The 24621-nt window shown below is 41.3% G+C and overlaps 1 protein-coding gene and 1 long non-coding RNA gene across 4 annotated transcripts in view; one reads left to right on the top strand and one right to left on the bottom strand.

Annotated features, from left to right (window-relative positions):
* Positions 1 to 24621, top strand: part of GPR39 (G protein-coupled receptor 39) — a 128624-nt gene that overhangs the window by 65611 nt on the left and 38392 nt on the right. The window lies entirely within an intron of this gene.
* LOC310747982 lies at positions 17412 to 20439 on the bottom strand. The gene is made up of 3 exons (XR_014541049.1): positions 20347 to 20439; positions 19250 to 19443; positions 17412 to 17606 (listed from the first exon to the last, which is right to left on the bottom strand). It is a non-coding gene; the product is annotated as an uncharacterized lncRNA (long non-coding RNA).

The following is a 24621-nucleotide window of genomic DNA, read 5'->3' as shown; positions in this document are numbered from 1 at the left end:
AACATTCAGAAGGCTACAGACTCCCCAGCCCTGCTATAGATATTTTGACAATCCTGATTTTACAGATGCTCATTCCTCTATTCCTTAGTTTGTACTACAACCCTTTTGCAACAAACATGAGCAGTCATAATGGAAAAAAACTGACTCCTCCTATGACAATTCAAAGGGGTTCACAAAGGGGCAGGAAAAATAATCTCAGGATTTACAATGCTAATAGCAATGTGTGATGGAGTTCATTATTATGCTAAACTTTCAAATAAAGCAAGGGGACAAAAATTGCCACAGGCACTGACCTGTGTGTTGGTGATAATTGAGTCCATTAGCCTTAATTTTATAATTTCTAAATTAACTTTGCTCACTTACAAATAGCTTTAATTGCTTGATGGAAAAAGTTAGAGAAGGGGGAGGGCAGTCTGCTGTGTACTAGTCAGAGCAATGTTGTGGGTTCATTTATATGCAATGTACTCAATTTAGATGGAGGAATATCTCTATCATTATGTGATGACCCATAAACAAAGCTTCACATCAATCCCGGGAGACTAGGACTCCTATTTTTGCATTACTTGTATGTAGGGCATTACCTTGTTTAATCTAGAGTGGGGCCACAGCTTTAGTGTTGTTTCTTCCTCCTCCAACAACTGTGTGTTTTGCTCAGTTATCTGTAAAGAAACCCAATCGCATGATCTTCCATGATGGGAACAACTGGTTGCACAGGCGTGCGGATTGTATGGAGCCCACACAGCCTATTGTTGGCTTGCATGTTGGGATTTCTTTGCAGACAGCTGCATGCAACATGCAATTGGTGGAGGAAGAAGAGACTTTACAGTGAGGCTAAAATTATGGCAATACCCAGTATATTGATAGGGTGGGGAATGGAAAACTATGTTGAACTGTAGCTCCCATCATCCCTAACTGTTGACAGTGCTGGCTGGCGCTGATGGGAGTTGGAGCCAAAACATTTGGAGGGTCACGGGTTCCCCATCTCTGGCCTACAGTATTGCTTTGCATCCAAGGCTAAGACTTCTTGCCAGACCCTTCCGTTTTCCTTCGGGTCCATGCCCCATGCAACTCTCCTGATGCTGCTAAATTTATGCCCAACTGCAGTTTGCAGGCCAAGATGGAAGACATTACTGACCATTGTCACTCAACCTTGAAACTGGACCGAGGGAGACACAGAACTACAGACAAGAGGAAAACCCTAGAACTTTCTGCTCTCTGGCTTGGCTCATGTGCTCTGTCTTGTCTCTCTGCAAACCACTGCCTAATATTTGGCTGTGATTATAGCTTTTGTCTGCCTCATATCTGAAGTCTTTTGAATGGCGTGTTCCAACAACGTATCTAATTTAAAGGTGACTTTTGCACTTGAATGAGTAAGGTGGAACGACTGCTGACTTCTGAACAGAGCCAAAACACTGATCATGAGGCCCCTCAACACAAAAGTTTGAAAAGCTTTATGTATTACTCTGATGGATTGAAGAATATGATTAAGAGTGCAATCCTGCTCACATTAAAGCCAGTGTCAAAACTTCCACCGAATTTAAGAGAGCTGGACGACAGTATAAATGTTGCAAGCTAAGTGCCTTGGAACTAATCCTGTTGAGGCAGATTAGATGAGTCTTCAGATATGAAGACGAATGCCTTAGAAGCTTGCATATTTTGCTGCCGTTATATTCAGCAATTACTTCTGTGTTCCCGCAGGCCTAAAATAATTGATTTTGCATTCCACAATGTTTTAGTTTATGTTTAATTTTCTAGATCTACTTTTATATAGATATAAATGGCCTGCTGCAGTATCAAGGGGTACAGACTGGAAATAATAATGAACGCTACACACACTTATCTTTGAATAGGTCTTAATGAACAAAAGGGCTGGCTTCTGAATAAACATGCGTAGACTTAGCCTGCCAACTGAACTGTGTTGCGTGAACTATGTTATTCATTTCTTCATTGCATTTATATTATTCCTCTTGTCCAAGGAACATTTGGGGAACCCTTCCCCCCCCGTGTTGTTGGACTTTAGCTCCCATCAGTCCCAGCCAAATGACCAGTGTGCTCCACTCCCTTTTATCCCTACAACAACCCTGTGAAGTAAGTTAGGCTTACCCGGTGAACATGATAGGAGAGGAGAGATTAAGACTTGGGTTTCCTCAGGACTAGTTTCAAGTTCTACCTACATGTGTAGAGAGACTTTGACCACATAGATGATCCCCTACAGCAGGCATGTCCAACAGGTAGATCGTGATCTACCGGTAGATCACTGGACGTCTGTGGTAGATCACCAGTAGATCACTGGGTCCCCCCAAAGAAGCTCATCAACTTTGACTCCCCTAAAAAAAGCTCAACAACTTTCCCCTGCCCCCCTAAAAAGCAGGGTTTTCTTTCTCCCTAAAAAAATCTCAACAACTTTGACCTGAACCCCCCCACAAGGGGGTAGATCACTGCCAGTTTTTAACTCTGTGAGTGGTCTCTTGGGAGTTGGCCACCCCTGCTCTACAACTCCCATCATCCCTGCCCACTTGCCATGTTTGCTGGGGTGGATAGAAATTGTAGTATAGCAGCATCTGGAGGGTCAAAAGTTCCCCACGTCCACGCTGGCTGGAAAAGACTTGCAAAGCAGACTCGCTTGAAGAAACAGATGTTCTACTTCCTGTAAAACTTGCTAAAATCCTTTCTGCACTTCATAGGAAAGCAAAGGTTTTATGGCTGTGGAATGGGTTAATGGAGCCATGGAATCTTCTCTGCTAGTGTGTGGCTCTGTCATCTATGATGAGCCATCACAAATATCACTTTGTTGTCTTGGCACCTCAGAGCTTGGTAGCAGAGCTTGCCACAGTCAAACCAAGCACAGTACATCTGGTATATCCCAGCATGCAAAGTTGGCTTCTTGAACTCAGGCATTAGAGATCAGTCACTCTGCTTTTGTTGGAGTTTCTGATGCTGAGAACATGCAGTGGAATGTTTCTTTTTCTTTTTCTTTGCTACTGAGGAGCTGCTAAGCTAGCGATATCTGAAAGAGTAGACGGCCAAAACTTAACTGCACATTATCCCAGTGTCTTGATCAGTATCTCAGACTCAGGCCCTGCATCGCTGCTTCAAGAATATAAAGGTGGAGGGTTTAGAAGAGAAGGAAGCTGACGGGATGCCTGGAGGTTCTGTTAAAAGATTGTGCAGTGCAGAAGGGCAAATGTCATCCAGCTTTTAACTCTGCTGTGAAGCAAATGGGCAATAAAACGGAAAATAATTGGGCTTCTTGCTGGTTGCATTGTCCTTGGTGCCTTAAACCAGGGCAGCAAGCTTATTTCCCATGCAAGGAGAGGAGAACCTTTCTCACACTGACTTTTCTCACCTTAGCAAAGCCTTTTTTAAATGAAGTCCATTTGTCTCTGATAATCTGGCACATTCTCTTTTGGGAAACCTTGCTTTAGAGTCCAATGGCTTTCTGTTGTGGTTCCATTGAATACCTTGTGGAAAGTCATAATTTTCTCTGGTAATCACTTGCAAAAACAAGCGCGGTCTCTGTAACATACATCCACCACATTTTCTCTCAGCTCTTGAACTATTACAGCTGGTGCCTTAGTATTAGTATTGCTATTTTAATTCATCCAAAGATTTAATTCATCCAAAAGTCACAGGGTAAGCAAACTGTACACCTTTCTACATAGAAGTAAGTCCCACTGATTTCAACGAGGCTTCCTTCTTATGAGGATTTGATGAGAACTGCAGACTAGTGTGACATAATATTGGCAAGTGGTCTGTTGTCTTTTCAGTGCTTAAGGACCTGTGGTTTTGAGGATTTCACATCCAGTTAGTGGAGCTAGGGTGGCCATTTTGGAGGTGGTATGAAATATTAAAGGAGGCAGTGGAATCAAAGCCTAGGAGTTACATCTAATGGATGTGATGGCTAATGCAGGCTCACTTCTAAGTGACAAGAAGCTAATCATGACTGCTTGCCATTTCCCATAGAGGGAGGCACCTGAAGCAACCGAGAAAGCAATTTCTTTACCTATAAATTGTTTTTCTCTTTTTCTTTGAGTATCTAGACATGAGATCCCTCCCTTCTACAGTGTGATTGACACTTTCAATGGGAAAAGTAGTTGACCGCTACAGAAATGCTCTGTTTTATATATCTGAGGACATTGGCTTATAAAAGGAATCCTGTGAGGCTAATTGAATAAGATTGGCATCTGTTACTGATACAGTGAGTAGAAGAAAAGGTATACATTTTGAGCCGGTGGAAACAGGCTGCTAAGTAAAAACCATAAGTAGTAAGAAGCTACCATTCTTTCATTCTTCATCTTTTATGCTCTCTGGAACAGTTGGAACTTAATGGAGAATGAGAATGCAGTTTGCTCTGTGAAATTCAAAAAATGCACAGAAATGGCTTTGGCCTTCCCAGAGCAAGAGGTCTGAAGGAAATTGTTTGGCTTAATTTATATATCCCATAAACTTGCTATAACCCAGAATTCTGTGCAGCACTCATTTTGTATGCTCTGTGAACCAATTTCTTTGTTCATTTGCACCTGTTATTCCATTTTAAATTGAAAGAGGTTTCTGGTTGTATCCAAGGGGCAGAGTTTATTACACCAATTTGGTTAAACTATAAATACAGAAATGGACTCTGTAGGTATTGTAGGTGGAGAAAGCTGAATGAAGTCTTATGCTTTGTTTACAAGTTTTGGTTGCATATTTTCATGAAAGCTTCATCAGTTTTCTAGCTTGAAACTGTTAATTTATTTCCTAAATAAAAGGCCAAGTTTTAATATTTTGCGTTCAAGACCAGGATCATATATTCTCATGGCAGTCATTGAAAATTCCACCACAATGCACCTGTGCAGTAGTTGTCTGTCACTAGAATGGATATGAGCTTATAATCCCTTTGTATCTATGCTGTACGCTGTACACTGAAACTGTGCCCAGGCCACAACAGTGTCATTTGAACAGCCTGAACACCACTGCCATTTTCATGCACCATTTCAACAAGGCCAGCTGAGCTGTATTTTCCAAGTGGCAGGTTTTCAGTTCCATGGTCAGCCATGATGGGCTTCAAAGGTTGCAGAAAAGGAGTGCCATATTTTTCGCTCCATAAGACACACCTGACCATAAGACTCACCTAGTTTTTAGAGGAGGAAAGGGGGAAAAGCCCCATTTTTAGGGGATCAGCTCAAAGTTGTTGAGCTTACTTTGCAAAGGAAAAAAATCCTGTTTTTATGGGGTTCAACTCACAGTTTTGCGGCTTCTTTAGGAAAGGAAAGGGAGCCGTTTCTACAGTTTCCAGACAGATAATCTAATCAGCCAGTCACATGTTTCTGGGGAAACAGCCTCCATCTGCAGAACATTCAACAATGGAGGCCTGGGCAAGGGGGTGGGGCCAGAAAGGGAGTCAGCGATCAACCACACATTCGCTCCATAAGACGCACAGACAGCTCTTATGGAGCGAAAAATACGGTAATGGTTGAAGTGTGAATTGTTCATGCTTTTCATATTGCTTGTGAATTGTGCATGAATTGTGTGCTTGTATGTTGAGTTCCTCATTTGAACAAACAGCTGAAAGTATGAAAAGAGGATGGGCAAACTACCCACATAGTTTGTCATTCTCTGCAACACCTCAACTTATTCCTTTGCAGGAGACTGCACAGTTCCAGAAGCACGTGGTTCATTGTGAGCAGAAGCCTCTTCTTTTTCTAATGGCATCTCTATTCTTTTATATGACACTGGATTTGAAATGTGGCTTTTCTTTTTTTTAAAGGAACCCCTACTTGGCTGGGGTGAAGTTTCACTAATGGGGGTGGAGCATCACACCCTTGCCCTCACTGGTTCCCTGGTTGGTCCTGATAGCCATTTTTATTCCTGATATTGCTACATGGCGGGCAGTCTTATTTCATCTCTATTCTTGAAGTTTGATGGAGTGAATAGGTAGGAACAGACAGAGCCTGGCTGAGCAACTGTGAAGCACCACACATAAAGAGATATACTTATGGGTAAGACATCAGAAAAGGATATCAAATGAAGACTTCGTAAATAAAGAACTAATTGGTTATCTGCCGATGGCAACAAGACTGACCATCACACATTTTTGGAAGTATTTGGAAAAAACCCTATGGCGAAGCATAACTTCTGGCTATGTCAGAAAAGCTCATCCTAAAATTTCATTTTAACAAGTCAAAATGGACATGTTTTATCAAGTTTGGTTTGATATAAGAAGATCCTGCTGGATGAGGCCAACATCCCATCTGGCCCAGCATCCTTGTTCTCACAGCAGTCAACTAGATGCCTGTGGGAAGCTTGCAAGCAGGACCTGAATGTAAGAGGACATAACACAGCTGTGATTCCCGTAATTGGTATTCAGAAGGATACTGCCTCCAACAGTGGAGGTAGAACATAACTAACATGGCCCATAGGCCCATAGCCATGTACTCCATGAATTTTTCTAAACCTCTTATAAAACCATCCAAGTCCATCACTGCCTCTTGTGGAAGTGAGTTTATCCATAGTTTATCTACGATCTCCTTGCTTTTATTTGTCCTGAAACTTCTAACAGTCAGCTTCATTGGGATGTCCATGAGATATAGTAATATAAGAGAGGAATAAAAACTTTTCTCTATCTGCTTTCTCCATGCTATGCGTAAATTCATAAACTTATATCATGCCACCTCTATTTCACCTTTTCTTTGAGCTAAAAAGTCCCAAATGATGCAGCCTTTCTTCAAAGAGGAGTTGGTTCATCCCCTTGATTATTTTGCTTGCCCCTTTTATTGATTTAGCTAATTTTATTAAGTATATAGATGAAGGAGCAAAGACCCTGAATTACACCAGAAAAAGTATGTAATTTTGTGGAATTCTTAACTTCAAAGAGACATGATATTGGAGACAGTATCTCTTCAACACTATGCTGTGTCATCATGACACTGTGAAAAGTATAATTAGAATAAGCAAAGATCAAAGTTTATGTTAACTTACTTTTAGTGTATATTTTTCTCCCAATTCCCTTGTTAATACTGTTTGCCTTCCTATCCATTTCAAAAATCCTAATTAAAATGAAAAGGACAATAAGTCAAGCAAGCAAGTACAGTAGAGGGAGGAACAACCTTTGAAAGACCGGCAGCAGGAAATCTCAGAAGTTTATCAAGAGTTGGATGTGGGAAGGGGAATGGCATAATTCCTCCAATAAGTGGCAGGGGCTGTGTGGTTTTACGGGTCCTTGAGGAATTAAATATGGGCATTCATGCATTCCATTGTATGATGCTGATCTTGAAAGGTGAGTCGCTCATCTGGTTTGGAGCTTGATTGTGCCATGAACCTCAAGCAATAAGGCAGAGCCTAACTGCCACTTGACAATTGAAATGGACGTGAACATGCTTTCCTTTATTTCAGTGTGTGGATTTGAAACTGACCCCACAAGCTTCAGTGTTTCCTTTGAAGCTTGATTCCATAATGATAGCAAATTGGGCTTGTCAGAGAATCCAGCATTAGAATTCCTGTGCGATGTCTTCCTGAGAAATACTGAACTATTTCAGCTTTGTAGTTTGTGTTTCATTTCAGAAAATGGATGGTGGGTTTGCGGGAGGATTTGAGAGGCTGAAAAGGAAGCAGAGTGGAATTCTATAAAATTGGTAATGCTGTTTTGTACAGCCTTTGAAAACAGCCCATGCTACTTTCAGGGATGAGGGTAAAAAACTAGCCTATGCTTTGATGAAGGGGGTGAGGTCTTGAAGCCCAAGCCCAGCATTATCAGCCCCTGCTCTCCACTCCTATATTTCTGAGATAGCTACAGGAATTTAGTAATACTGAGCTATAGGAACATGGTAATGCTGCCTTCAAATGGTTAGAATTTCATTTCTAACCTTATTGACGCAGAAGCTGAATATAACTGCTTTACTATAATTTGTTAGTGCAGGCTAAATTGTATAGGACCAGCTTAAATTGTATAGGAGCAGCTTAAATGTTTAATGCAAGCTTTCTTATCAAATGGTGTAAATTCTAGAAGAGGAGAGGTGTTAGCGTATAAGCATTTTATTCTAGCATGAACTGCGAAAGGAAATAGCTAATTCATCTGATCGTTCATTACATGGTAATGAGCAAACAGGAGCAACACTGAGCAGTTAAGCCCAGACAGACAGTTATATAAAGAAACTTTAGTATTTGCAACACATTTTAGATTAATCTAAAAAGTACTGTAAACAGAAGATGAATGAGAGATACAAACCTATTGGTTCTAGTAGACTGGGTGGCATTCAACAAAGTTTTACTCAGAGTGGATCTGTTGAAATTAGCCATGCTCATTAATTTCTACTCTGAATAAAACTTATTCAACAAAGTTTGAATAAGTTTGAATATTCATCAACCATTGTTTCGCATTGCGCTGTACCAACATTAATTCAAACTGTCTGCTTTTCATAATCAAAAGTCTTATTTGAAACATGTCTGCTCCCCCCTTTCTTCCAAACAGTATTTTTCCTTGTTACCAATAAGCACCATTGATTACCTGTATGTCTCACAGGGTGATATGTAACATTTCAAACTGCTCCACGTGTGATGGTTTTCTTAAAGAAACCAATACTGGATTTTGATACGGAAGTGTGATGTGATTTATATTCTTTGACAAAGGACCAAGGGGTCTCTGTGTGTGTTTTTAATAAGTGGTGCTCAAGTCTGAAGTCTTGGAGGAATCACTTTTTAGTAAGGAGCGTTGTTTGGATGCAGCACTGCAAGAGTTAAAGGGGCCTGCCTTTTCTCTTTTCCCATGCTTCCCTGCAAGGAGGATGAGTAGGGGGGCGGTGGTTCTGATTCACAGAGCTCTTTCTGCAGGGAGTGCAGCCTGAAGCTCACATTTGCCAGCCACTGGAGAGACAGGGGAAGGGGGAGGCACAGGAAAGAACCCCATCCCTCGCTTGTTCAGAATCCTTGCGAAAAAGAAAAGCGCGCGGGGGGGGGGGGGGGAATCATCTGTCCAGGGCTTTCCCACCATCACCATCAAACCAAGAGGATCCTCCAACTCTCTGTCCCCATTCCCCTGCTTAAAATGTAAAAATTGCATCTGTGGGGAATATTTTCCTTAGCAAAAAAAGGTGTTAGGGTGGCGGTGGGGAAGGAGTCTCTCTGTGTGTTTTCTGGACTGCTTTGCAAGCTGCATACATGAGCATGGAATGAGCCAGCTGCTTTGGCTCTGTTAGACTCCCTAACTTGCCAAGACTCCCCCCACCCGCATCCTTTTTGTTTTTTGGTTTTCAAGATATGGCAACCCTAACTCAGCAAGTTTGGTAAAGAAAAAGCATTTTAATATGCGTTGTATATGCAGTTATAACACTCTGACACCAGATGGTGCTGTAGAGTCCCATCTTTCCCTACTGGATTTCCCTGCATGAATTTACAACGCGTTTAACTTACTGTATTTTTCTGTATATAAGACTATATTTTTTCCCTATTTTTTCAAGTTTAAAATTGTGGGGGTCAGCTTATACACGGATAGTACATATGGGGGGATTTCTTTATTTGGAGTCTCCAAAAATAGGAGTTGTGTTATACACGGAAAAATACGGTAATTGCTTCTTTGATGGGTCTAGATCCAGCCCTAATTTCCTCTAAGAAGTGGCAGAGGTTGTGTGGTATTTCCTTCCACATAAACATAGTTAGGATTAAGATTCAAAAAGGAAATCTTTGTATGAAATGATGCCAGTGCCCCAAACATAATTACCATACTTTTCAGTGTATAAGACAAGTGTTTTTTTTTACTCTAAAATAATGTTCAAAAACATGCCTTGTCTTATACATGGATGGTGAATGGGGTGGACAGGTGATTGGCTGCAGCTGCAAGCAGGAACTTGTCAGCGACGATTTGGTGGGTGATTGTTGGCTGCTAGAAGGGCTTCTTTGTATTGGCTGCTGCTGCTGCTGCTCTAATTGGGTTGGTGATTGGTTTCTGCAGCAAGGACTGCTTTGGATTGGTTGTTGCTGCCGTGATTGGCGGCTGCTGTTCTGGGATGCGTGCGATTGTCAGTGGACAGCTTTTCTCAGGCGGGTTTGTGATTTTCAGCTGGGGAAGAGTCTGTTGGCGATTGGCTGTCACTGTGGGAAGTGGGCAGTTGATTGGCGGGTGCCAGCGATTGCCAGTGTGGGTGCTGCAGGTGAGTGATTTTTGTGCAATCCCCTCCCAAAAAAAGCCATCTCCCCCCCATTTCCTTAAATTTGAGTCCCCCAAAATAGGGGGCGTCTTATACATGGGGGCGTCTTATAGACAGAAAAGTATGGTACTGGTTTACAATGGGGAGTCCCTCTAGTGAAGGATAATACCATTTCACATGCAAGTGTATATGTTGCCTTGTGCGGTTCTACAATTATTATGAGACACTTTAAATCTCAGGGTAGCCTTCAACATTTCCTCGTAAATACAAAGCTGAAGTATCAGGTGAGGCCAGTTTGAATGTCCAAATGCTGCCAAGTGAAAAACTGGGAATTTTTGCTTTCAGTGACTAGTTCAGTAGCCATAGCATTGAACTGCATCATAATTGGAAAGCGCACAAGTTCAATAACTGTGATGAAAATGGTAATAAAAGTGTGTGCACATAATTCAGCTAAAATTAATAAAAATCCCGTTTTCTGATATTATATAAGCAGCTGACCTTTGCCACTTTAAATATCTTTATCATCTTATCACGGTAAACACAGAAAGCTGCAAGTAAAACGTATTCTGAAATTTAAATGCATAGATCTCCCTTGTGGTTCCTCCAACTCTACAATTCTATGAGATCTCCTTTTTACTTTTGTAGCTGCTTCCATCATTCTGAAAAAATAAATGCATCAGTGTGTTGTCTTCTACTTCCCCTGTTCCCCACAGTAACCCATAGAGTAGGTAATTCGATAAAGTCACTCTGGTGGCTTCTGCATACTGTAGATTGCTACTGCCAAAAGGACTATATACCTTTTTTCCCTTCCTTTGCAATAGCTGTGAAAATCAGTGACTTCGCTGCTGGAAGAGTGATATACTGGGGAGCGGGGGTGGGGGTGGACTTTATTATAACATGATTGCTGCTGAAAAACTGTGAGGTTTTTCTCTTAAGAGAGCTTTTCAGTGACTTTCTCGTTGCCATATTCACTGTATGCTACCGTGGTTTATTCCTGTCATGTTTTGCTTCTTTCCTATTTTCTCCTTAAACTGCTACGTACTTGATTTCAGAGGTGTTCTTCTTGGTTTCTCATTTGCCTACACAATTTCAAACATATGCAGTAGTGACTCTTTATTCAGTGAATACTGTACACTGTATTAAAGGCAAGAAAGCTCTTAAATCACCTGTACAAATTGATTCTTATAATGAAAAAGGTGGGGGGGGTTGCCTTGAAGACCATGGTCAGGAGTTTGGGGACCTATGGAGGTTCTGAAGCTCTAGTTGGTGGAAGGATCAGCCCTGGTGTCGTGCATAGTTCACTGTCTGCCAGGTGGTGCCAGAACACATGTTCTTCATAAGGGATGCTTAAGGGTGGAGGCAAACAAGTTCATAGGTAGTGATGGATTGGTTGTCTTGATCAGCATGAACTTGGCATGGGCATTGAACCCACTTCCCTCCTAATGAGAGCTCCTGGACAATCCAACAAGACTGAAAGAGAGTAGGCATGATCGCTTTGCCATTCTTTGCAGGATTTCTGGAAACTATTGCTTGAGGAGACAGTTAAAATGAATAGGGGGTGGGGGGATAATCTCTCTGTGTGGAGAGGAATCTAGAAAGAGAAATATATTATATTCCCACAGTGCAAAGGATCCTGGGCACCAAGTCAGGTGTCTTTAAAAGGGCATTAGGCAAATTCATGGAGGACAGAACTATCCATGGCTACTAATCATGTTGGCTATAGACAACCTCCAGGATCAGAGGCACCATGCTTCTGAATACCAGTTGCTGAAGACCACAAGGAACAACTCTCTGGGAAGCAACAGTCTGTTTATCCTCATGCTCAGCTTCTGGGCTTCCAATAGGCACCTGGTTGACCACTTCAGAGAGTAGGATGTTGGCCTAGATAGATCTTTAATATCCTCGAGTAGGGTTCTTCTCACCCCCCCCAATTTTTTAATTAATGTGACAGGTAGGATTGTGGAAATTCAGGGTTTCATTGCTGGATTATGGCATTAAGAAGATCCTTGGTGGTAGACAGCAATGTCTATCTAGTTTTGTTACAACAACAACAACAACAACAACAAGAAGCCAGATGCATTTGGAAGCAGGGGATGAAGGCGATACTGGCCACTGGTTCTAGACACTAGGGCAGCTCTCCCTCATCTTCCCAGAGGTCTACCCCTGATTGTCAGAGAAGCTGTGGCTTCAGAGGGAACTCTATCCACCTCTGTCTATGCCCAATAGTGGCATTGTTCCGGACAAACGTATCCCAAGAAATAACTACAATTTTGAAAGACTATATTGCATTAACTCTGCACTTGGGTTTAACTGTCTTTGAAGGTCCAAACTTGGACACTAAATCCAATGAAGTGTTGTCTTTTGTAATAAAGGCAGCACGTTTATCAATAGCTCAACTTTGGAAGAACCTGTTAGATTTGGACTTGTCTCTGTAGTACTGCAAAGTTTGGACTATAGCAGTAGCTGGAAAATTAACCCATCATTTATGGACAATAATAGGACTGAACAGCCTGGACACATATTATGAACCATTGCAGAGTTTCATTTTATTTTCACACTATATTGATCAAGGTTATGTTCCAACACAGTTACAAAGACAGTTACGGTTTTCAAGATGAGAAATTCTTGAGCTACTTGGCATCAGAACCTCCTTGATAGTTGTCTGCCTTTCCTGCCTTTTCTTTTGTGTGAGAGCTAAGAGAGAAGGGCTGCTGGGAGAGGTAGTAATGTATAGCTGCTGCTATCTCTGTTATGTTACTATTGTGAAATCTCTTTGTTTGTATAATGTCCCACTGTGTTTATAAATACAAAATCCCTTTAGAAATGATCATCATCATCTGGTCTCCAGATCATACAGCTTCTGAACATTGAACTCCCAGTTGAGCAATAGCTGTCAATAGACCTTTTCTTTTTGAATATGTCTTAATAGTGTGTGTGTGTGTGTGTGTGTGTGTGTGTTAAAGCTAAGCACCACATCTTGCGGCAGCGAATCTTTTGTTAATTATGCTTTGCAAAGAGAACACATGTTTGCATCATTACAGTGGGAATTTATTTTTCCCTTTTAGTCACTGCAAACCTAAAAAAGTCTACAGGGATAGAAGAGCCATTCAGAACATTTCATACCATGGCTTGACAAGAAATATTATTCCAGAAGCAGTACTAATATCAGGAAAGAGAAATGATTTGGGGCTTTGCTGTTTAGGGCTGGGAGCCCAAATCGCCTTCTAGTTCAGCACTGTGCCTTTATCGCTGGCCAGTCAAACACTTCTGGGAAGCATTAAAACAAGCCATGAAGGCAACATTATTCCCCTGTGTTTATCCTAAATAGGGATGGGTGGTTACACTGCTGCTCCCATTAGAATTGTATGGGACTTTTAAGTTATTCTAGGTGAAAGCCCCAAGCAGCTGGCCTGCCTGATGCTGCCCTCTGATTCTCCTCCCTCTCCTCCTTTTTCCTCTCCATTGCAAACAAAAATGATCTCTGGGAATGGAAGGGGGCAGCGGACAAGACCTCTCCCACAGATGCATCTCTTCCTGCTCAGGATTTGGGGCGTCAAGTTGCAGAATTCCCAGTAGGAACTCCCAAATGTCGTTAGTTGTTAAGGAGCTTCATCAAGAACTGATTTGGGCCTCATCTAAGGCGCTGCCATCTCTCCCCCAAGAAAAGGTGTCCCTTCCTTTGAGAAGGTGGGGTGTTAACGGGCACCCAAGGGCCGTGAGCAAATTTGAGGTGGGGGTCCAGCTTGCAGCAGGCTATGCCCTCACCTTGCACCTGTGCACAGAAAAGTACAGGGATGCATGTGTTAATGAGAGCTCACTTCATCCTAAAGGTAAGGAGGCACATTGCCTCTGAGTACCAGGCATTTAGTTTCTATGACTGATAGGGCTCGCTGGGATGAAACAGAGCTTTAGGCAGCTGGAGCTGATGGAATGTGTGATGGGGATGGCTTAGCAAGGTGGCTTGGATTTGTTGTAACCACCTTGCTTTGGGGAGGCAGTGGCAATCCCTGTAATTCCTATCGGTTCATTCACTCGGCTTAGTTTTCTTTTCTTCCTGCCTGCCCTCCCCCTGCGAGCAGTTAAAACAAATTCTGTCTGAGTTATGAAGCTCTTGTTTTTAATTAAAATGCAGAAATAGGATCTGGGCTATGTGTAATAAAGAAGAGAGGATCTATTAAGGTGGTTACTAAAAGTGAGCTAATTTTTTTAAAGCAAAACAAGAAAACAGGAGCAGGAAGTTTTGATGAAAGGCAAGCAAAGGTTTGGCAGCTCAATCCAGGGCGGACTGGAATTGGCTGGTGTCCACTTGGAATCGGTTTCCTAATTAACTCGAATTCTCTTTTCACTTGTGCATTTTTGGAATGGATAGTTGCTGCTCTTCTCCCCGTCCTCAAAGCCATTTGCTTATTGTAAGTCCTGGTCCAGAAGAGGTGCAAGCCAGAAAGCAAAGGAAGTAAATGAAGAAGACCATTTTGAGTTTTCAAGGGTATTGGATATGCTTTCAATACCCCTTTCCAAGCGGCACATTCCACTGCAGGAACTTCATTAACTCAACTCATTAGTGTTATCTGATTCACTGCTGCAGCCTCTCATCGGAACGTGGAACAGCAGCTGGAGGAAGAAATCAGCTCAAGCTAATGTATATGTTAATAACACTAATGTTTGTAGCATTTGGTGTTAGTAAAAGAGAGGCAGTAAAAAATCTACAGTGTATCCCTCCAACGAAGAGTGGCGGAGAGGGAGAGAAATATCCTTGCAGCCATAAAAGTTACCAGCTCAGAACATTTATAGTTGGTATTTATAGATTAGTGGAGTATGTTAGAAATTCCGACAGTACAATACCCACATGAAGATCCACACCATGAATTATTCAATGAGATGGATTGCAAACCAGTCTAGTGACAAACAAAACAAAACTGATGTTTCACAGAGTTGAAATGAACTTGCCCCTATGACCCTGCCAACCCTCCTTAGTCAATAGACTTCAGCCAGCAAAAACTTCATATGCTTTATGGTTCCTTGATCTTTTTCCTTTAGAAACTCCTAGAATCGTCTGGTCTTTGAGTTAATACTTGAGGAATCTCAGTGGAAATTCAAGTAGAATCAAATGAATTAGCAGCCCTGCTTTTTACAGCGGTAAAGGTAAAGGGACCCCTGACCATTAGGTCCAGTCGCAGATGACTCTGGGGTTGCGGCGCTCATCTTGCTTTATAGGCCGAAGGAGCCGGCGTACAGCTTCCAGGTCATGTGGCCAGCATGACTAAGCCACTTCTGGCGAACCAGAGCAGCACACGGAAAAGCCGTTTACCTTCCTGCTGGAGCGGTACCTATTTATCTACTTGCACTTTGATGTGCTTTCAACCTGCTAGGTTGGGAGGAGCAGGGACCGAGCTCACCCCGTTGTGGGGATTCAAACTGCTGACCTTCTGATTGGCAACCCCTGTGGTTTAGCCCACAGTGCCACTCTCATCCCTTTTACAGGGGTAGGAATAAGTAAATTTGCTTTGAAGTGTTGCATTAACTCAGCCTTTGCCAATCTAGAGCTCCTGTTATTTTAAGTTGGAGCCCTAGATTGCATGGTCAGCAATTGGGGATGATGGAAACTGTAGTCCAAACCATCTTGAGGGCCGCTAGGTTGGGAGAAAGCTGCATTAACCAATATGCACTATCCAATTTTTCAGAGGCACACTTACTCCAATTATAAGCGTAAGCCAAGCTCCCTTGAATGGAGGGAGTGTGACTTCCTGCCACCATCTACTGACAGGTGATAGCACTACTTGTAATAGACTGTCAAGTGGGTTGTTGATTTACAAAAGAGCTTCTATTGATCTGTGGTATAAATGATTACAGAAAAAACTCTTGCAGGATCTCCTCTTGACTTTGTCAAAGGCAAACTGTTACCCGCTTCTGTTCCAGAAATCCCATCTAGGCACCAAAGCCTTACTTTGACATATCCCCCAAGCAACTTATGGAACACCCTTGAGTTGTTTTGAAATGTGTGTGTGTGTGATTCAGGCTACCAGCTTGCCTGGGAGTGAGTCCCACTGAGTACAGTAGGGGTTACGTCTGAGTAAACTTGCCTAGGGCTGCACTGCCAAATTCATTTGCTAAAAATTCCACGTTGAACTCAAACCAATGCCCTAGATAAAATTTTGGTTTTTTGATATCTTCATATTTCTGAATGTATCTGCTATAGCACTTGGCTTGAGTGATGCTAATCCCCACACCCCACCCCACCCGTCAACTGTCTCACCCTGCAGACAGGCTTCTGTGCAACCATATGCAGCATGACTGGGAGCCTGTCTAGTCAATCTGTTAAAGCCTATGGCACTAACCATTAATCCCCATGCTGTAGCCCAAAGTTCTGACTAAAACAATAGCGTATTCTCCCCCTGTTTTTCCCAGCTTTAATTTTAATCACATGTACTTAGGCTTGCTTCCAGAAGGACAAAGACCTGCCCTCTTGAGCTTCACAAAGCAATATGCATTTTGACATTGCTATAACACTAATAAATAATATTTTTATTAATAATAAATAGTAATATTTCAATATCTGAAAGGGTGGTACCTTGGTTCTCAAACTTAATCCGTTCCAGAAGTCTGTTCCAAAACCAAAGTGTTCCAAAACTAAGGTGTGTTTTCCCATAGAAAGTAATGCAAAACGGATTAATCCGTTCCAGACTTTTAAAAACAACACCTAAAACAGCAATTTAACATGAATTTTACTATCTAATGAGACCATTGATCCATAAAATGAAAGCAATTATCAATGTACTGTACTATAAAATAAATAAGACAGTATTGTAGATGATAAGAATTAAAATTATTATTTTTTCTTGCCTGCACTGATGATAGTCATTGTTTGGATGGGGGGCTTTTATCCATTTCCGCAGGTACACAATCAGACAATCAGTAGTAGCTGAACTGGGTTCCACACAGTCACAAAAACAAATTAACCGAAAAGGCTTCAAAAACAAAAATGCAAAATAAATAGCAAAAACAAAAACTCCAAACTCTATCCATTCCGGAAGTCTGTTTCACTTCTGAAATGTTTGAAAACCAAGGCGCAGCTTCTGATTGGTGCAGGTGCTGTGGAAACAATAGCCGACAGCCGCATCGGGCGTTTGGCTTCCCAAAAACATTTGAAAACCAGAACACTTACTTCTGGGTTTTCGGCATTTGAGAACCAAGGCGTTTGAGAACCAAGGTACCACTGTACCACATGTATGAAACACAGAATTAACCATTGTGTAATATCCAGTGTATTAAGGCTATGCATGCATTATTGGCTTAAAATGCAGCAAGGTCATTTTTTTCTTGCTGATTTTCATGTTGAATTTGCCTGTCATGGTAGTCATCAGCATGGGTTGATGTGTATAGAAGTGACCCGCTGTTTGTGCATATCAGTGGATGGAGACTGGGCAGTGATTTCTTTGCTTGAGGGAATCGCCTGGTTGCTTTTCCTGCCCCATCTCTGCTAACAGAAATCTAGAAAACAAGGACAGTTTCCAAAATGTAATGTATACACCTGGGATTCAGTATGACTTGAATAAGGATTGAATTACATTGATGTTGGCTTAAGGAAAACCCCCATCAAAATGCAGTATTTCACCAGAAACTCCGAGATAACTCTGGATCCTGGGTAACATCATGTGTACATGGATTTTAAAAAATGAGCAGTGTATGCACAGTGGAGTCAGAGTAAATGACCAGGTGTACACAGCCTAAGAGGGACTGCCAGTCTTAGAGTAGACAGTAAAAAATGGAGGTACTCATGCTGATAAAACAACATGACTGACTTGATCTAATCAGTGCCGAAGATGTGTTACTGAGCTGGATGAGCCATTGATTTGACACCCCCGGGTTTCACATCAGTGAATAACATTTGGAGTCGTGCCCTTGAAAGAGAACAGCAGAACTCTGATAAGCTGTATGCTAAGATGGACAATGGGTATTCCAAACTGCTGGAATGTATTGCACTGTCTGGATTGAAATTTCAGTGGAGAGCTAAATGTGTTCTACTCTGGTAATTCCTTCCATCATGGTAAGCCACTTGAAGTTGCAGAAGAGAAAACAGTAGCATTGCCTTCTAAAGTCCCAGCATGACTTCTTCTTTCTCACTTGGCATTCTTTTCACCCATTGTCAGCTGGGAAAGCTCAGTGGGTGGAACATGAGACTCTTACTCTCAGGTTAGTGGGTTCGAGCCCTATATTGGGCAAAAGTTTCCTGCATTGCAGGGGGTTGGACTAGATGACCCTTGTGGTCCCAGATTATGATTTTTTCTTAGCTTCTCTACCTCTGCTTTGGTATCTGCTCATCTCCCTAGAGACCACTTTATCCACCTCCCTAGCCAGAGTCTGGTGCTTCTTTAAATCCCTGTTCTATGCACCTTCAGTCAAACTCTTCAGCCTTCTGTTGAGGATGTAGAACAGAGAGCAGGCATTGGGCTTCTATGACCAGGCTTCTATTCTTTCTCAACCTAGGTCCCAATTCAGCAAGCACTTGGAACAATCTGCCCCTTACCTCCTCTACTGTGGTTTGTAACAGGGCAAACCGCTTTGTAAGCACACTTCAAGTACCAATCAACTTAATGGGGCTGGAAGTACACTGTCAAAGGAGGTCACAGGGATTGCCAACCAGCTGATTGGCAGTTATGGCAAGCAACTTTAAACATTGACAGATGTCAGTCACCTGACATCATTATGACATGAGGTGATTGACAGGTGGACAGGACCACTCGCCTGTCAAAGTTGACTGAAGGGTGGGAGAATGAGAGGTTCAATCTGCTGGACAGATCCATTTCCCCAGTTCTGTCCTACAGCATTGTTTTGACACAACTCACCTGTGGAATAGATGGTGGGTTGTTTTTTTTCACCATGGTGACTTGACTATGCACTGCCCTTAAGTTCAACCCGGCCTCTCTTCCATGGGAGTTAGGAGATACTCTGCTACAGGTCTGTGTTAAGATCCCTGTCAGGGAGCTATATGCATATGGCCCTGTTTAATAGTCTCAATATATTATCAAGATTTCACAGAAGGCTTCTGCAATTTGATTTGATTACAGTATTTTGGGGCCATCAGCTGCCCATTGTTCCCACAACCAGCATATGTGTAAATAAATGGATGTTACATAAATTCTGTATAAGGAGACATGGCATGGCATGTTCTTCACATATCTCCTATATTCACGTTGAAAATGTTGACTAGTTTTGCAGTGCACAGGTGAAGATCCATGTGAATCCTCTTTCTCTCCAGCTTTCCCTTTCTGCAGTCAGTATTGGCACTTTTTCACCCTACCCAGCTGTTCCTGTCACCCATACATTCCTAAAAGTAGACAAAAACAGGGCAGAACATGAGATTGAACAACATGAGCCTTCCCTTGGCCCTTGGTTTCTCTCTATTCCAATGGAATCTATGCTTGTAAAGCTTCCATGGGGAAATGGGAGAGAGCATCTCATCGCTGCATGAGAAACATGGGCTTGTCAAAAGATGTAATACTCATGAGTTAGAGCAGTGGAAACTTAGCTCTCAGTAATGGGATTGTCATATTCTTCTTATTATACACCTGAATTCTCTTTTCCTGTCCATAGTGTCTGCTAAGCACCAATATAATTTCAATTAAATTTTGCATCAGATAAAAGGCCTTCAGCTAATTTCATGTGAGTTAATAAGTAATTCTTCTTTCCAAACTGCATTTTCAGATGTCTTATCTGGAATTCTGATCTCTGCCATGCACACTCTGTATTCTGAACATCAATTCTGTGCATTGAACTGTTGCAGAGTATTATTCTGTCATTAACTCCTACTTGGAGGTGTGTAGAGAACTCTGTCCAGCTAGTACTTTTCCTCCCTGAATTTCTGTGTGGTGTATTTGGCTTTGCAGATACTGTTAATATGTGCTCTTAGTTGGTTTAGTCATGGTCCGTTTATCTACATACAGCGTTTCCCACAAACAAAAAAATGTTTGCTCTAAGCACAGAAAACAAGCAAAGTCTAAATGCAATAACCACGGTGCATAATAAAAACCATAATATATGTGCAACATACTGAGCATTCAACAATTAATAGTTCATTTTAAATATATCAAAAGATCAAGTGCATCTAAAGCTTACCAGTAGGCCAATTATTCAGTACATCCCCAAATAGTCCCAAAGCTTATGGCAATAGTGCTTAGCAACCCCCAGTCCATTTTTATATCTAGACCCAGAAGGTCAGAACCAGCATTACCATTTCATCTAGAAACTGCTCCCTTGTAAAGGCTCCTAAGGCTGGTAGATGGGGCAAAGCAAGTAGAAACTCCAGGCATCGAAAGCAAACACTACCCCCCCTTCTCTCTCCCTCTCCCTCCCTCCCTCTCTCTCTCTCTCCCTCTCCCCTGAGTAAATTCTGGTGCTTGGGATTTATTTTAATACATGGAGCAAGCCCACAGAGACTAGAAAATCGTGATCTTGTCTTTACAACGCACTTAACTTGTGCAGTCTATATATTACGTGTGTATATGCTTTCTTGAAGTGTCAAGGATAACAAATTATGATTTTTTAAATAATAAAAAAACACAATAAAAACATAGGCATCAAGAGTTGAGAATGGGAAGTGAAGCATGAACAACATTTAGATAAGTTTTGCTAGAGCTCATTGGATATGGGATCCTAGCAGGAAAAGCATAACCCATAAATAAAAAAATTATGGCACTGACTTAGTAGCAGCAGCAGCAGCACAATGTTCCACTGTGAAAGTAGAAACTCATTAAGTGCCTCTTGCCAGTTTTCCTTAGCACATTCTAGCTTGCTTGCCCTTCTATAAAATTTTCTTAGTATCTTGGTCTTATTAATTTTATACCTTTTCTCCAAAAAAACTGCAATAAAAGCCTATTTTGAAATTCATTGCAATATTTACAGAAGCGTCAAAACTCTCTCAGCTTTTTAACTGGAGTTGTCACCTGCCTTTTATTTCCTGGTGTTAAAGTATTAGAGCATTGGCAATTCTAAATCTGCATATATTCATAGGAATATATATACTGAAAGAACAGTCTTTTAAAAAATAATACCTGGAGAGGTAGCAGTACTGATTCTTTTAATACACTTGAGACAACCCAATTTGATTTATTTATTTATTTATTTATTTATTTATTTATTTATATATATGTAAGGGCTGTGGCTAAAGGGAAGTAGAGTCCAAAATATCTGGAGGACACCAGGTTGGCAAAGGCTGAATTACATATTATGAATAATTTCCAGCTCTTTGGCCTGGAATCCTGTTTTGCCTTAACCTTGGCATGCAGAGGCCTTCATATACATCTTTAACAGCTTCATATAGCCTTCAAGTTGGAGGAGGAGCCCTTGGTGCTTTTAATCTGTTCTAACATTTATATTGCATTTTATGTCTCTCTGCGTGTTTATTTTAGTATTCTAGATTTAGCATTTTAGATTGTAAAACACCTTGGCAGAAAGGTAGGCATGTAAATAACCCCAAAAAAGCAAAACAAAAACTTGCAAAGGAGGCAACTCATTATTATCAAATTAAGTTTCCATTGATTTCCCATGAGTTCTATTCACGTCACCACTGTTTCTATAAAAGTAAGTTAATTGTAAGGTTAAAAAAGTTGTGTGGTGCACGTGCAGTTATGGTGCTGTATAAAAATAATAAATAATAGCTGTTAAGTAACTAGGCTGCCTGGCTGGGAATGCACACAAGCCTCCCATGGATAGCTTGATTAGATTCCTTTTCCTCTGTGGATGTTGCTATGGTTTCAAGTTTGCGCTCTCAATACATTTCTGCCTTGGGCCACATAATGTTTAACCTGAAATCACCTGCACTGGTACAAGATCTCAGAGTACCTTTACATGTTCTCTGAAAAACTGGGACAAACCAGGTCCAAGTAACCCAAACCTACCAAAGTGACTCTGAGGAAGGTTGCAATGTTAACAGTGATTCCCCGGCACTAGGTATTCCTGACCTTTATTGACAGAGCCTGCAATTTATTGACACTCCCTTAGAGCTCTGCCCTGGGTCACATGGCTGGGTCACATGGCCTGGGCAGTTACTTAGGCCTTAAGTTTTGAGTTCTAGATTCTTCTATAAAACTGCTCCTCCTTCATGGTGCCCAGAAACATTACATGGTGTCAGAAAGAGAGAGTGAGGAGTAAATTGCATTGGCCAGCAGAGGTTTTCTGGCCAAAGGGCTACAAGCGAAAGATAAGAAACTGTGAGAGCCACGCCCAGAGAAAGCATTAGGTAAGTGTTGCTAAATATTTGCTTAAATGGAAAATTTGCAACCTTTATTCCTCAAGGGGATATTATTGCAGAAAACAGGAGGACGTTAAGACAAAGGTTTGAACTGTACAGACTTTGCTTGCGGTCGTTCAGAAGCAGTGATCTTGTGAACATCCTGGGTCAAAGCGCAGGTGGTCTAGAATGAACACATTGTCAGGCTGTGAGAATGGTAAATAATTGCATTTCTTCTGTGATTATTGTGGTTGTCTGTAAGCAAAATGTGGAAACTCTGAGGTGCTGTCTGGCTTCTGCTTGGTTACAGAGCATGGGCAAAATGGCCTCTCCTCTTGACTGAATGCTACAGGTGAGCAGGTTGCTATGTAGTTCTGTGTCTGGTGAGTTTACTTACGAGAACATGCCACGGGCAAATGACTATCGTGTAGAAAGCTCCAGAGTAGTACAGCTGGGTGTAGACTGCTGTTATGTCTTTATAGCAGCTTCAGTAAAGTTTGGTTTTCGTTTGGTAGAGATAAATTAGAAAAATAGCAGGGAGAGCTAATTGCCTTTCGCAAAGAAAGTGGGAATTCAAATATTGTGAGAGAGTATCTTGTTTGTCCTCCTTTCTCCCTTCCCCTTTCTCTGGCTTTCTCAGTAAGAGAGGCAGAGAAAGGCTTCGCTTGTCCTGCAAGCTAGAAATCTATAATGAAAACCAGCTGAATGTCACAGGAAGTGTGAAAAGCACAAAATAATGGCACTTGTTATCCCTGCAGAACAACACAGGCAGCAGAGAGGAAATGAAATATTGTTTAAAGGAAAGCTATTACAGCCCTCTCAAATGATACCATCTCATCCCAATTTGCAAAGCAGTTCCACCATTTAGAGCCATGCCAGTTGGTAATTTGATTGGGATGTAGCAGTGTAAAATTATAAACACAATGCACTATAAGTACAGACATAGGACTAAATTGGATTGAGTTGGGGTGTCTGGAGCCAAAGCTCAATACAATACATAGATAACCCAGATAACCTAAGGAAAGCGAACACTTGCTGATTAAATTATTCCCGTTGGAGGGATGTTATGAGGATTTCACCAGTTGTTGGAGCTAAAAATACTTCCATTATTCAAATACTGAAATGAACAAAGTCATTAAGTTCCTTTTTCTCTGAAAGTTTCCTGTTAAAAAATGTTAATTGGAAGCCTTAGATTACTTAAATGATTGAGTGAACCATACATGCTGTTCTCTGAAGGATGGCAAAAATCTGTATTGTCTGATGCTTCTATATGTCCCTTTATTTGATTTGGTTTCTACCACTCGTCACTAAACTGGGGTTATAATGACAGTTGAGAAGTACAGTTCAAATCATCTGGTAACAAGTCCATTTGTCCCATTTCCAAGTAGTAAGAATAAATGGATAGTTCAAGGGGCAACTCTGGAAATGTGTTTTGAGCTGCTGAAGAGCTGCAGTTGCTCATCTTAAATCCATATGATCAGCATATTTATCACTCTCACAAACGTACCAAAGTTAGAATGTAAAAAGAAACAAACATTAATGACATCCAGTCCTAAGCAGTGCATTTAAAAATGGATTAATACACCTTTATTAAATATGGGAACACTCATTGGAAAAGAATTGGGGACCTTTGTTCAGATTTATTGCAGAAAAACGTGATTCTGCTTGTATTGTTTATAGCTTTGATGCTTTTTTCCTGAGCTTTTTACGCATACACACAGAAGTGAGCTGGTCTGAAATGATCAACCAAGCTGCCTTATCTATTAGTACAAAATAGCCCCTCATCCCCTGATTGTACTGTATTTAAAACGAAGTGTTGCCTAGTGTTAAAAGCAGGTTTGAAATCAAAGCTGCTCTTGACACCTACATAAAGCCCAAATGCTGAGCACAAAAGCCATTTTTTAGTGTAGTAGTTTAAGCCTCCTCAGAAACCAGCTCTATAATGGAACTGATAATGAAAGTTTAATTACAACTGTTCTTGCAGGCTCCCTCAGCATACACATCCCATTAGATTGTTTCTGCCACGATAGTGCTGTCTTTCAACCTCATTTCTAGGAAACATTTGGCTTTACCTGAGACTAGAGCTCACAGCGTTCGTGTAGGTATTTTTGGCACACCTAAAGGAGGATTAATATTTTAATTTGAAGCCTGACATGCGACTATTCAGATTGGGGGAGGTATAGAGAATGAAAATTACATTTGTGTAGGAGAGACTTTGCATGCGGAAAATGCCAGAGGGCAGCATTTTTTTTCTTGATATCATTATAAAAAGCTAAA

Source organism: Podarcis filfolensis (genome assembly GCF_964270895.1).
Source record: "Podarcis filfolensis genome assembly, chromosome: 1".
Classification (NCBI taxonomy): Eukaryota; Metazoa; Chordata; class Lepidosauria; order Squamata; family Lacertidae; genus Podarcis; species Podarcis filfolensis.
Note: the sequence above shows the minus strand (reverse complement) of the source record. Positions and strands in the feature narration are given on the sequence as shown.